The 15,000-nt window shown below is 35.2% G+C and overlaps 1 protein-coding gene across 14 annotated transcripts in view; it reads right to left on the reverse strand.

Annotated features, from left to right (window-relative positions):
• LOC115220511 (thyrotropin-releasing hormone receptor-like) overlaps positions 1-15,000 on the reverse strand; it is a 165,810-nt gene that overhangs the window by 8,158 nt on the left and 142,652 nt on the right. The window contains exons 1-2 of one of the 14 annotated variants that reach the window (XM_036509922.1): positions 11,897-11,903; positions 2,492-2,496 (exon numbers count right to left, since the gene is read on the reverse strand). The exons of 12 other annotated variants lie outside the window; for them this stretch is intronic. The gene's annotated coding sequence lies outside the window, so the exon portion shown is untranslated. Of the gene's footprint in view, positions 1-2,491; positions 2,497-11,896; positions 11,904-13,638; positions 13,842-15,000 lie in introns of those variants that run through there. One more of the 14 variants, XM_029790649.2, reaches the window with a different exon arrangement.

Raw genomic sequence — 15,000 nt, forward strand, 5'->3', positions numbered from 1 at the left:
TCTTACCGCTTTTCCAAGGATTTCCTCTCATGTCTATGAGCATTAAAAGTAAAATATTTTTGTTCAAATGACGTATACGTGTTCAAATATTTGTTTTACATTAAATGAAATATAGTTATAGAAAGAAAATACAAAGAATAAAAACTTACTGATACAAAGTTTAAAATTGTAAGAGCCTAGCGAGACCCAAAAATAGTCTCCTCCTTGGTGTCTCAGAATAATGACTACTCTATTATTTTTGCCACCCTCTACGTATTTACAGACAGCGCAACACATTATTTTTTTCGATTACAATATATTGTGTGATCTACTCCCATTTTTATTTTTGTCTCGTGAGGTAAATTATTACCATGTAACAAACAAACACTAAATAATCAATAATCTCAGTTCAACAGACATAAAATATTTACTCTTTTTTCCTTCGTTGGCTGTTTACGTATCTTTACGCTGGATATCAAAAATAGGTTATATTTTTTTTGTCTTCCGTGAAGTCATTGATGTAAAAGCTGTCTGTCGGCTGAGTCGATAAAACAAAAAGAAAATATCCGATATACAAGTTAACCGTCGATATATATAGATATAGAATTTAGTATCAAATATATACCTTTTGTTTCTTATGAAACAACACCAAATTACAAGCATCAAGACAGAATATATATTCTGATAAACAATATACAAACTAATAAAGACAGAGAATATACAGTAGATCAAATATATACCGAGTATAACCACTATGCTATAATATATATATATATATATATATATATATATATATATATATATATTATGCATATGTATATATACATATTTTTATGTATATTATATATATATATATATATGTGTACATACATCATACATACATACATCCATCCATCCATCCATCCACATCCATACATAATCCATACATACATACATACATACATACATATATATATATATATATATATATATATATATATATATATATATATATATATATTGAGAACATACTAATCCGAAATAAATATGGCCACGAAAGTGAACTCTCAGGAAATATTTTTTCTCCCCTTCTCTCTCTTTCTCTTACTCTCATTCTCACACACTCTTCAAGTGAAAAGAAACAAAGTGATGAAAATAAGATTGAGACAGTTAAAGAAAGAGAGAAAGAATTAAGATAAAACATTGAAGAGAGTCAGAGAGGGATAAGTGATATAAAATCTCTTCTGATCACAATATACATACAAATCCAGTAACACAGTTATGAAGTAATATTTTATCTGAATGTATTGTTCTAGGAAGTGGATTTTCATTCTTATTCCTGATTTTTATTAATTCTTTTACCAGTTTTCGTTTTCGTTGCTGTTGATTTGTTGATAATTTTCTCTGAAATACTTTAGGTTCTTTTGATGCAGATATATCTTTGCTTCCAGGATTGCTTATCGACCTTTCTGTCTGTATCTCTCCTAAATTGCATATATATCTGGAAGTTTTATACTCACACATATGCACACAGACGCTCGCACATACATACATACATACATACATACATACATACATACATACATACATACATATATATATATATTATATATATATATTTCACTTCAAGCCAAATTAATACACTAAAGTTAATTACGCACGCCAGATTTCCCGTCGAAAAGAGTACGTGGTGACATCTTTTAAGTTTATTTCCAATCGACTCTGACAAACAAAAAGAACCGTTTTTCTTTTCTTTTTCGAAAGAAAACCTCTTCGTATAGGGAGAAGATTTTGGAACTTCTACCTCTTATAAGATTAGTACCGCTTTTCATTTATTTATTTTACCGTAATTCAATCTAAGGACCTATTCTCTGTTTACATTCTTTAATAATCTTTCAGTTTCTGTTTCAGCTCCGTTACATCTCTTTAAAATTATTCAATTTTAGGTAGGCATATATTTATTTGTTGCTTTATTTACACACACACACACACACACTCACACACACACACTCACACACGCACACACACACACACACACACACACACATACACACACACACACACACACACACACACACACACATATATATATATATATATTTACTCAGTCCCTCAATCTCCCTAAATATATAGACGCGAACATTATAAGTATAGTCGCAATTAGTTTAGTTTAGAGGAAAACGTTTGTAGCTACGGACAGGTATATATTTATAATTTACATCCTGTTAATAATCTTTCATTTTCTGTTTCAGCTTCGTAACCTCCTCTCTTTCTTTTCTTTCGCTCTCTGTCTCTTTACTTCTCTCTATCACACAACCTTTCTTCTCTCAGTCGCTCAATCTTTCTAAATTTATAGACTCACACTTTCTTCTTATTTTCTCTCAGCCGCTCAATCTTTTGCGTCACTTCCTCGCTTTCATATCTTTCTCTGTCACACCATCTTTCTTCTCTCAGCCTCTCAATCTTCCTAAATATATAGACTCTCTCTCACTCTCTCCTTATCTTCTCTCAGCTGCTCAATCCTTTGCATAACCTCCTCTCTTTCATTTTTTCTCTCTCTGTCTCTTCACTTCTTTCCTTCACTTCTCCACTTCTCTCTGTCACACCATCTTTTCCCTCTCAGCCTCTCAATTTTTTAAATATATAGACGCAAACTTTCTTCTCTTACTCTCTTCTTATCTTCTCTCAGCTCTCAATATCTCTAAATACATAGACACTTTCTTTCTCTATTTCTTCTCTACCCTCTATCGCACTATTAAATTTTAAATATAATTAGATGGATAAATAAATAAAATATCCAAAAATGTCCAGAATCTGGAGAAGTAACGAATTGGCGTTGTTCCTGAGGCCTGGTAATGCGCCAACGGAGATAATCCGAACAGCATAATTACGGCTGCGCTGAAGAGCAGTGGATATAAAAGGACAATAGCACAGATAGAGCGAAAAAAAGCAGGAGTTTATACGCTCCTATGCACTCATAAGGTCTCACATTGGCACGCTTGATGCCATCTTTGACAACGAACAAAGTAAAGATGGCAAGGATGGAGGCACAGGTGCTGATGAAAGATGTCACCCCCATTGGTAGACACCTAGAACAACATCAAAGAAGATAATTCAAGTGAGAAACCTGCCCGGGAAGTAAACCAAAGTGCAAGTGCTCCTACCAGCACCAAAAGCCAAAACCATGGAGATGAAAGAGCCAAAAAGAAATAAAAGGAGGAAAAACTAAAAGAAAACACAAAGATGAAACAGCCAAAGAAGGAAAAACTAAAACTCAAACAAAACCAAAAGATGAAACAGCCAAGGATAGAAGCAAACCTGACTATCCATGTACCAAAAAGGATAGAAACAGACAGCGCACACGAATGTGTAAATTCTACCTGAAAGGTGTCTGCTGGCAATCCAACTGATATAAAATCAGAGACAGCGATTATTGATTACATCAATATAAAGGAAGACGATGTAAAAGGCTATTGATGAAATGAAAACAAACTCAGCTACTGGCCCCGATGGATTCCCAGCAATCCTTCTAAAAGTATGTAAGAGAGTCCTTGCAAGACCACTGCAGTTCCTCTTTCAGAGCTTCCTTGCCACTGGCAAACTTCCAAGAAAACTGAAGGAAGGTAAAATATGCCCTATTCATAAAGGAGGTAGCAGAGCGGAGGCCAAGAACTACAGACCTATCTCTCTGACCTCACACATCAGCAAGGTCATGAAACGAATAGTCAGAAGGAAACTAATCACCTTCCTTGAAGAAAATGACTTGCTGCCTGACACCCAACATGGTTTCCGACCTGGAAGAAGCTGCTTAACTCAGCTCCTACAACACTATGACTGGGTGCTGAAACGACTGCTCAACCACTCAAATGTGGAAGTGATATATCTCGACTTTGCAAAGGCCTTTGATAAAATCGATCATGGAATGATATGTCACAAACTGCGTGATCTTGGCATAGTTGGAAAATTGGGAGAATGGTTTCATGACTTTCTGAAGGATAGAAGTCAGGTGGTCGTAGCCACTTCTATTAACACGCAAATAGTGTGCGGTGTTCCGCAAGGCAGTGTTTTGGGACCACTACTGTTCATAATGGCCCTCTCAGACATGCCCTCAGCCACGCAGGGAGCTACGATCACAAGTTATGCAGACAATACAAATGTTTCACAGGCAATACAGAAGCCTGAAGACACTAAGCACCTGCAATGTGAGCTGGACAAAATATACAAGTGGGCTGAAAAGAATAGCATGCAGTTCAATGCTGAAAAGACTCTATTCCTTAGAGCGTAGGCGAGAAAGATATGCCATAATATACATCTGGAAGATCCTAGAAGGACCTGTCCCAAACTTTGGCATCGAGAGTTACACAAATGTCAGAACTGGGCGCCACTGCATAGTGCCAAGGACTCCAAATTTGCCATCAAGATGTAGGACAAGATACTGTGATAGCCTGGGCTTCCGAGGCCCACAGCTCTTCAATATCCTCCCGAAGAACCTGAGAGACCTGCATGGGGTGGACGCAGATGTCTTTAAAATAAAACTGGATCTCTTCTTGTCAGGTGTCCCAGATGAACCAACTTCACGGCAGGAGGTGCAGATGAGGGCAGCTGCATCGAACTCTCTCATGCACCAAATGGCAGTTGCTAAAAAGCATTTGTGAAGTAAAATCATGTAGCAACACCAAATGGCGGTGCTCCAGAATGGCCACAGCTTGTGAGCTGAAACTAGATAAAAAAAAATTGGGTTTTCCTCACCAAATTGTAGATACATAATGAATGGTCAAAGACTCAGTGTTTGTTAAAATAATACATTTCATTTTCAAAATTTGATAGAATTGAGAAACAGAATTTAATTATTTCATGGATGTCTGTTTTCAAACTGATGATCGTTCTGATCAAGGCACTGCTGAAAACGCGAAGCAATAGTGTCACAAAAAATGTAGGTGAGGTCCGGTGAACACGGAACCTCTTCAACTAATCCACCTGTTACGCGAAATCTCACTAAGGTATGGTCTTACGTTACTAGGATTCTATGGTGTGCCCCATCCTGCTGAAAATAAAATTGCACATCTTCAAAGTTGAATGCTTATCATGATAGATTATCGCAGCAAGTTCAAGTGAATGGGACCTATCAGAGGTACCATCAAATCAGAATGTTTCACTTAATCCTTTTGAAGGTAAGCTTTTGATGATTACCATACTATAATATGCAGACTTTCAGGGCGCTAGTAGATGCAAAGCTGGTGTTTAATAGAGCCATTTTATTTTAATGAAGCTTCATCTCTCCAAATAATCTGTGATGGAAAATATGTATCCTCTGTATATCCTGCCAAACTCCGTTCTTTGGTTTGGCTCCTCTTTATTCAGAGAATATTCTTGGAATGTAACGTGTACAAAGACAGCGCTTTAAACTATGATGGCCACTTCAATTTGAAACTGCTATTTCACGACCCACGTAAAAGATTTTTGTACTTTAGAAAATACATTTATAGGAAGGTGAGTCCTGTTCGTGGATTTCTTTGTAACCCCCCCCCCTTAAATTTTTGTCTTTGCAGTTCGATTGCGCTTTCAATCTGCTATCAGCAGTTCTATAAACATTTTTATTGTTCAAAAGCTTAGTCTAGTATACATCATTGTTTCTAATATATATATATATATATATATATATATATATATATATATTTCTTTACTACCCACAAGGGGCTAAACACAGAGGGGACAAACAAGGACAGACAAAGGGATTAAGTCGATTACATCGACCCCAGTGCGAAACTGGTATTTATTTATCGACCCCGAAAGGATGAAAGGCAAAGTCGACCTCGGAGGAATTTGAACTCAGAACGTAACGACAGGCGAAATACCGCTAAATATTTCGCCCGGTGCGCTAACGTTCCTGCCAACTCGCCTTATATATATATATATATATATATATATATATATATATATATATATATATATAATATATATATATATTATATATATATATATATATGTGTGTGTGTGTGTGTGTGTGTGTATGTATTATATATATATATACATATATACATACATACATATATATATACATATATATATATATACACATATATATATATATACACACATATATATATATACATATATACATACATACATATATATATACACACACACACATATATATATATAATATATATATACATATATACATATATACATATATATACATATATATATACATAGATACATACATATATATATATACATATATACACATATATACATATATATATATAGATAGGTAGATAGATATATGTATGTGTGTTTATTTGTGTACGTGTGTGAATGTATATGTTAATGCAATTGAAACAATTGTTGGATGTTTTAGGAGTGATCGTGCATAGTATTGATCTTGTATATATATATATATATATATATATATATGTATGTATAGTGAAGCCATGTTGCTTAGCGGTTGGGGTATTCGGCCTCACGATCGCAGGGTCATGAGTTCAATTCTCGGTATCACCTTGTATCATTGACCAAAACGCTCTATTTCACGTTGTGCAGGTCACTCAGCTGGCAAAAATGAGTAGTATTTGTATTTCAAAATGCCAGCTTTGTCACACTCTTTGACTCGCTGACTCTCCTTGAGAACTACGTTAACTGTACACGTGTCTATGGATAGCTCAGGCACATCTACGTAAATTTCAGGAGCCGGCTGATCCATTGATCGGATCAACTGGAACCCTTGTCGTCGTACCGATAGAGTGCCAGTTATATATATATATATATATATATATATATATTATATATATATATATATATATATATAATATATATATATATATATAATATATATATATATATTATATATATATATATATAGATATATATATATATATATATATAATATATATATATATATATATATATATAGAGAGAGAGAGAGAGAGAGAGAGAGAGTGCCAGTTATATATATATATATATAAGACAAATATATATATTTAAGACAAACCTCTGCTGAAGATTTATGGATGTTGTGTAAGTAAAATTGCATATTACATTAATAATGAAACACTTGTTCAGGGTTAATCTATTTTTTCGTTGTGTTTCACTTACCTTACGTTAATTGTAGTGGTATTTCTTCTTGGAAACAACTTTTAGTGGCTATACCATTAGCGGAGCTATTTTTAGCACTAGAGTGAACCACATAGTGGTCACTCTCTAATATTTATGTATAAATTTGTATTTTTCCTTGGTTTTTATGTGCTAAGCCACTTGGTGTTAAATTTATGGTATTATTAAATTAATATCAAATTTTTCACCCTCATTTATAATACAATATATATTTATAATACAAGATGCGACAAGAACGCAAGACATCAGACAACTAGGTGATACAAAAGGGACAACAAAACATCCAGATAAAAGATACAAAAAAAACAAAGACGGGTCATTCGAAGCTTTTTATCTTCAGTTAAGAACCGGATCATCCTCGCAATTTCGGCTGATTACTCTTGAGATTGCTCCAATCTGGCCAGCCCCAAGGAAAGACTAAGCTAAGAGCATTAGATTCCTTGGAAAAAAGCTTCGAATGTATACGAAAACAAGGAAGGAAAAACAGATATATACATATATACAATACCTAAGAATAGGATATTCTAAATGTTTTTACATTGCTATATTTTGATTATCAAATGATTTTTTTTCAAATAGCTACCGTTGAACATCAAGTCTCCTAGTCAGAGATTAATGCCTAACTAAAAAATATTCAATCTAACACCAGTAACAATTTGTGGATCAATTTCAAAATATTCAATTATTTTCTTGTGATGGTAATTTTCAATTGATTTCCAATGGAAACTTTTGAAAATGGTTCCTTAGAGTTAAAAAAGTTTTTAATGTGAAAATATTCAAAACGGTGATACATCCTGCTTCGTTTTATCATTGTTAGACTTTCTTTCCTGATTCTGTAATATCATATGATAATACTTCTTCAATTTCTTCATATGCGCCATATTTTTATATTCCATGAAGTCTGCAGTGTCTATGTAATCTATTAATGAAATATTTTAATCAGTTAACTATTATCATTTCCAAAGAGGGAAAAAGAATAAACAGCAGATTTTTGAAGCTGATCAACGAACAAACTGATGAAATGAAGTAGAAATAATACAGATCTTACTGTTTTTGATGATTGGAGAATGTACCAGTTGACCTTCGATCTTACAAGAAAACAGTAAATTTTTAAAGAATTTTCTAAGCACACAATCTCTCACAATATATACAGATATACAATGCAAGTATTAATACATAGACAAAGAAATACGTAGGTATATTCAAACTTATCCATATACATATAGATATGCATACATACATAGCCTATATGGACACGCACAAAGACACCTACATACATGCACACATATTTATACAAGCATGTATGCACAAAAACTCAAACACACATATATATACATACCTTCATAAACATACATCCATACATACATACAAACACATATATGTGGGAAGCAGCCTTTATACGTTTCATTAAAAACTAGAATATTCTATGTGCAGAATTAGGTGAGTTGAAATATGTTTGTCGCTGCCCTATGAATTTTATTGTAGCATGCCGGACATGTTCGGACAATTGCGGGCCAGCGTCTACACAAACTGGCAGGATTCCCAGCTCTGTGAGTCAGGAAGTGGTGATGTTGATAAGAAAAGACTCGAGCAAGGGGAACCATATTAGTAATTTTAGGCCCATAACTCTACTTAATGTAGAGATAAAGATTTTGGCCAGGGTGCGAGCTGAAAGGTTGGCGCGAGTTGCGGAGAAACTTGTTGGAAGGGTGCAGACCATCCAGAACAATTTCCATCTCCTGCGCTACACCTTAGAGAGGGTGGGTAAGTTATCCGACAAAGGAGGGGCACTAGTCCATTTAGACCAGAGTAAAGCTTTTGATTAGGTAGACCACCAGTATCTGGCGGCGGTCCTCGAGGCGGCTGGGCTAGGCCCAGACCTTCGTGGTTGTATACTTCTATTTATGACGGCATCAAAATCACAGTCCAGATAAACGGTTACCTGCCGGCGCCTTTTAGGATCAAGCGCTCGGTTTGGCATACAGTGCATGACTTGCATCTCTCAACTCCACGCCACTTATATATATATATTATATATATATATATATATATATATATATATATATATATAATATATATATATATATGTATATAATAATAATAATAATAATAATAATAATAATAATAATAATAATAATAATAATAATAATAATAGCAATAACAATAACAATAACATTAACAATAACAATAACAATAATAATAATAATAATAATAATAATAATAATAATAGCAATAACAATAACAATAACATTAACAATAACAATAACAATAACAATAACAATAATAATAATAATAATAATAATAGCAATAACAATAACAATAACATTAACAATAACAATAACAATAACAATAATAATAATAATAATAATAATAATAATAATAATAATAATAATAATAATAGTAATAATAATAATAATAATAATAATAATAATAATAATAATAATAATAATAATAATAATAATAATAATTGATAGGCGATTGATAGGCATGGAAATCGAAGAGATAAAATGAAAGTAGAAAATAAAAATAGTACTTGAGCAACAGATAACGAACCAAGCGAGGTCAGAGAAATGAATGGCGACAGTGAAGACGTAGAACAAAGTGTAAATGTAAATAGATTCTCAGCAAATAAAGCAGAAGTAATCGAAAGAGTTTTATCACAAGAATACGATGATGACCAACAAGACATAATGAGGATGGTGTACCGATATATTAAAGAAGATCAAGTTCAAAAACCCCACCAATCTGAGGTATATTGATCGACGCAAGCTCGAAGTTGAAACCGAAAAGATAGGTTCGGTCCTTGGGCTATTCCGGACGAGAAATATAACTGAAACTAACAAGTTTATTTTGGCTGCAGCTATGGTTACTGAAGACAGAGATGGATACAAGACAAGAGAACAAACAGAACGTAACGAACCATACTGGCGTAGACGAGTTTGTGACGAAGTTAAAAAGACATTTAGAATGAAGTTGAAAGATTGAGTAGAGAGGAATTGCAGAACGAAAGCATAAGCGCATGGCTCAGTGGTTAGAGCGTCGAGCTTACGATCGTGAAGTTGTGAGCTCGAATCCCGGACCGGGCTGCGTGTTGTGTTCTTGAGCAAGGCACTTTATTTCACGTTGCTCCTGTTCACTCAGCTGTAGAAATGAGTTGCGACGTCACTGGTGCCAAGCTGTATCGACCTTTGTCTTTCCCTTGAATAAAACACTGGTGGCGTGGAGAGGGGAGGCCGGTATGCATGGGCGACTGCTGGTCTTCCATAAACAACCTTGCCCGGACTTGTGTCTAGGAGGGTAATTTTCTAGGTGCAATCCCATGGTCATTCATGACCGAAGGAGGTCTTTACCCTTTAATTCTAGAGAGAAGATATAGAATAAGAGATGAAGGCTATGATGTGATATTGGAAGAATTGAAACTAAGAGTAGTAACAATCAAAGCAAAACTGGAAAATTATCAAAATAGAACAAAACAATTCAGGTAAAACATATTGTTTGAAGCAAATCAGGAAACAAAAATTATTTCAGAAACTAGATGGGCAAATACACGTAACAATGAAACCAGATGCAGAGGAAAGCAAGGCATTCTGGAAAGGGATCGGAGACCAACCTGAAGAGCATTAGCGCATAATGATGAACCGAGTGGCTGCATAGAATCTAAGATACGTTAAGAAATATAGAAGGCCACGAAGGCATATGAAAATAGTACAGAAATAATATTAAAAAAAAAACAGTTAATAAAATTCTCACATTTGAAGAGTCCAGGACCGGATGGGGTCCAAAGTTATAGGATGAAAAAGCTGAGAAGGTCCATGAGAGGATAGCGAAACAGCCTGATGAGTGCTTGCAGGAAGGAAGAGTATCCAGCTGGATAACAAAGGGAAAGACATTGTTATGTGCCAAAGATTCTGAAAAGGGAAATGTTGCATCCAACTTTCAACCAATCACGTGTCTTCCGTGATATATATATATATATTGGGTTGGCAATTAAATTCCCGCCGTTTTTTAAAATATAAATTTTTTAAAGGTTTCATAAAAAAATATCAACTAATTAATCAATAATGTATTCACCCTTGTTGTTTACAACTTCTTCCCAACGTTCAACAAGATTTTCAAGACCTCGTTGGTAGAAATCAATCGATTTCGACTCGAAAAATTGTTTCGACCAAGCTCTCAATTCTGCATCAGTATTGAACGAAACTCCGCGCATAGCATTTGAAATAAATCGATAAAGAGGGAAATCCGTTGGTGCCAAATCAGGAGAATACGACGGGTGTGGCAGCACTTCCCAGCCATGCGTTTGAATGACCAAGGAAGGCATTCAAACGCATGGCTGGGAAGTGCAGCAGAAAACTCCATGCTGCCGATTTGGTCTTTTCTCTTGAATAGCCGTGTTGAGTCGTTCCATCTGTTGAAAATAGAGTTCCGGGTTGACCGTTTAGTTCCGTTCAAGCAATTCGTAACGGATAATCCCTTTCCAGTCCCAGCATACGCACAACATCGTTTTACGCGGATGAAGATCTTGCTTCAGGTGCGGTGTCGCTTGTTTACCGGGGCTGAGCCATTCCTTACACTGCTTCATATTGATGTATAGGCACCAGTTTTCGTCGCCAGCAAGCAAACCAGCGGAGACTGTGGCTCGTTGATTTTCATTGCTGTCACTTAAAGCGTGCGGAACCCATGCATACTTCTGAATATTTTCCATCGAGTGAAGTTGCTTCTCTATATCAGTGTGGGAGCATTCCATTTTCTCTGCCAGTTCCCTTGTCGTTTGAAGATAATTTTCGTGCAAAAGTTGGTTTAATCGCTCTTCCTCGAACTCAACTGGACGGCCAGAACGAGGTGCGTCTTTGAAGTCAAAATTTCCATGTTTGAACTTGGCATACCAATCACGAGCGATTCTTTCACCTATGACACCCTCTCCATACACAGCACAAATATCGTGAGCAGCTTTTGCGGCCTTAGAACCTTGATTAAAAGCAAAAAGAAGGAGATGTCGAAAATCCTCGTTTTTCTTAACTTGACATTCCATTTTAATGATCTGAAAATAAACAAAAATTAACTAAAATTAACTAGAAAAGAGAAACAAAACAAAATAGATTCCAAAATGATTCAAAAATAGAAATCTCGAAAAAAAAAATTCTAAAATTAAAAAATTCCAAATTAAAAAAAAAACGGCCTTAACTTAGTTGCCAACCCAATGTATATATATACATATATATATCTTAAAAGACTCCGCCGGTTACGACGACGAGGGTCCCAGCTGATACGATCAACGGAACAGCTTGCTCGTGAAATTAACGTGCAAATGGCTGAGCATTCCACAGACACGTGTACCCTTAACGTAGTTCTCGGGGAAAATCAGCGTGACACAGAGAGTGACAAGGCTGACCCTTTGAAAATACAAGTACAACTCATTTTTGCCAGCTGAGTGGACTGGAGCAACGTGAAATAAAGTGTCTTGCTCAGGGACACAACGCGTCGCCGGGAATCGAACTCACAACCTTACGATCATGAGCCGAATGCCCTAACCACTAAGCCACGCGCCCTCACCACACATATATATATATATATATAACTGGACAACAGTCTTCTCCCAAATCCCTATTGTTCACATTGTGATGTCTCCATTAGATCATGTCCTGGTTTAACGAATCATGATCATCTGGATATTACTTTTGTTGGCCAGAGGACTGGCATGAAGAGTCACCAGGTGATGGTGAATGAAGTGTAAACATTAATGATTAGGAGATCTATCAGTGTGACTGCGTTGGTGTTTGTCAATTTGGTTGGACGATCAGTGGCCTCTCACCGCATACTCATACCTCGTCTTCGCATTTGGATATGCTGAGTACGCAACGTATTTAACTTCTGTTGACATACAAGAGACAAATATGTATTGAGTAACTGATACAAAAAACTAATAGCCATTGAATATATCAAAGAACTTCAGTTGCCATTTAGTTGACTTCTAATTCCATATATTATTAACTTAGATAGGTAACATAAAGCTTAGAAAAGCCATAACATATGCAATTGTTAGGTTGTGAAGTTTACAGTAAGAGTCAAAACATCTCTGGCAATACGTTCATAATTTGGATCGAAAAACTTCGCGTTCAAAGTGTCTTGCACTTACATATGGTAGCGGCAGGTTAACTGTTACTTCACTAAATAGACAAGTACATAATGCTATTCAAAATACATTTATCATGAATATATACTGGTTAACAATTAAGGTCTGTCGAAGTCCGTTGAGCTTTTTAGGGTACGTCTTGACCCCCTCTCTCCTACTCTCTCCTTTGAAATTTTCTTCATGCTCAACATCTAGTCACTGCAGGCCCGCTCTATCTCCTTCTCTTTCTCTCTCTCTCTCTCTCTCTCTCTCTCTCTCTCTCTCTCTATATATATATATATATATATATATATATATATATATTATATATATATATATAATAGCTGTGTCACATGAAGATCTGCTGTGTCTATGGTGAGGGTGTCCAGAGGCTGTTCTCTTCTACTTGCGAAAACCTGGACAACTACAATAATTATCAAAATCATATTGCATACTAGCAGGTCTTCCAATAACAGCATTTCATACTTTCGTAGAACTCAATGTTATGAAGAATACCTTTCTTTCGCACTACCTATTTTGCGTGCATGTGTGCATGAAAAGGCGCTGGCTATATACGTTTTCTGTCATGATCAGTTTTCCAACCAGATCTTTTGATACGTATTTATAATCTTCTCTAAGCACTTCGTGTGTATTACGTCTTCTTTCTTGATTTAAACTACTTCTTCAATTAGTGTTCAATTACATAGAAAAATAGAGAAATCTTACTGAAACTGTATTTTGTCAATTTTAAAACTTTTATCCAATTAGAAGACGCTATTTAAAAAGTAATTTATAGTCAACTACATCATTTTGACTTCAAATTTTTGTAGACAAAACCGTTTTGGCATTTTGTGCTTCTGCACAAAAATGTGTTAGATTAACTTTAATTATGTGATTATTTCGAAAGAATTGAAAGGAAAAAAGATAATATGAATTGACGCGGAGAGATAGAAATATTAGATAAAAATTGATGTTTTAGACACCCGAATGTTCTCATACATACACACATACCTACACACACGCACACTCGCACAAGTAAATTATTTCCAAGCGGTTGATAATACTTGCCCAAATTGTTTTATATGTGGAGAGGATATTAGAACATGTTCATGTAAAAAAAAAACCTTCAGTTAAATATTTTACAAATGATCGGAATAATAAAATCTTTAATGCTTTTGAGTCTGAGTAAGAGACTGATTCTGTTGCTCTCAGAATCGAAGCGTTAAAAAGATGATACCTACTAGGCGGGATTTTAAAATCGAAATTATTAATGTTTTTAACTTAGGAGTATATTCTTGTTAAGACCATGCACCCATACGCTGACAGATCCTCATCAATGATTGGAGGTAGTGGTCGTGGATGAATGTAATACGGTGAATGATCCCTGAATCCTGCTTACAGAGCATGAGATATATTGATAGATAGATAGATAGACAAAGAGAAAGTGATAGAAAGAAGGGAGAGAGAGAAAGAGAGAAAGTGAGAGGTGGGGTTAGTATTTCAATGATTCTTTATTTCACCGACTACACGAAGCGGAAATCCCAAGTTGACCTACCCAGAATTTTAATTCAGAAAGTGAAGCACAGGATCGAATACTGCAAGGGATTTGTCCAACATTGTAACAATTTCTTGCAGCCGAGCGCAAAATAATAATTATTGCATTTTTTCATTGACCATTAACTGTGAATGACTATCCCTAGGTGTTTTCATCGGACAGAAACATAGACAGTCAAATAGTTAGGAAGGGATATACATAGAGAGAGAGAAAGAGAGAGAGAGAGAGAGAGAGAGAGTAAGAGGAACAGAGAGAGAAAGAG

The sequence above is a fragment of the Octopus sinensis genome, linkage group LG16 (assembly GCF_006345805.1).
Source record: "Octopus sinensis linkage group LG16, ASM634580v1, whole genome shotgun sequence".
Taxonomy (NCBI): Eukaryota; Metazoa; Mollusca; class Cephalopoda; order Octopoda; family Octopodidae; genus Octopus; species Octopus sinensis.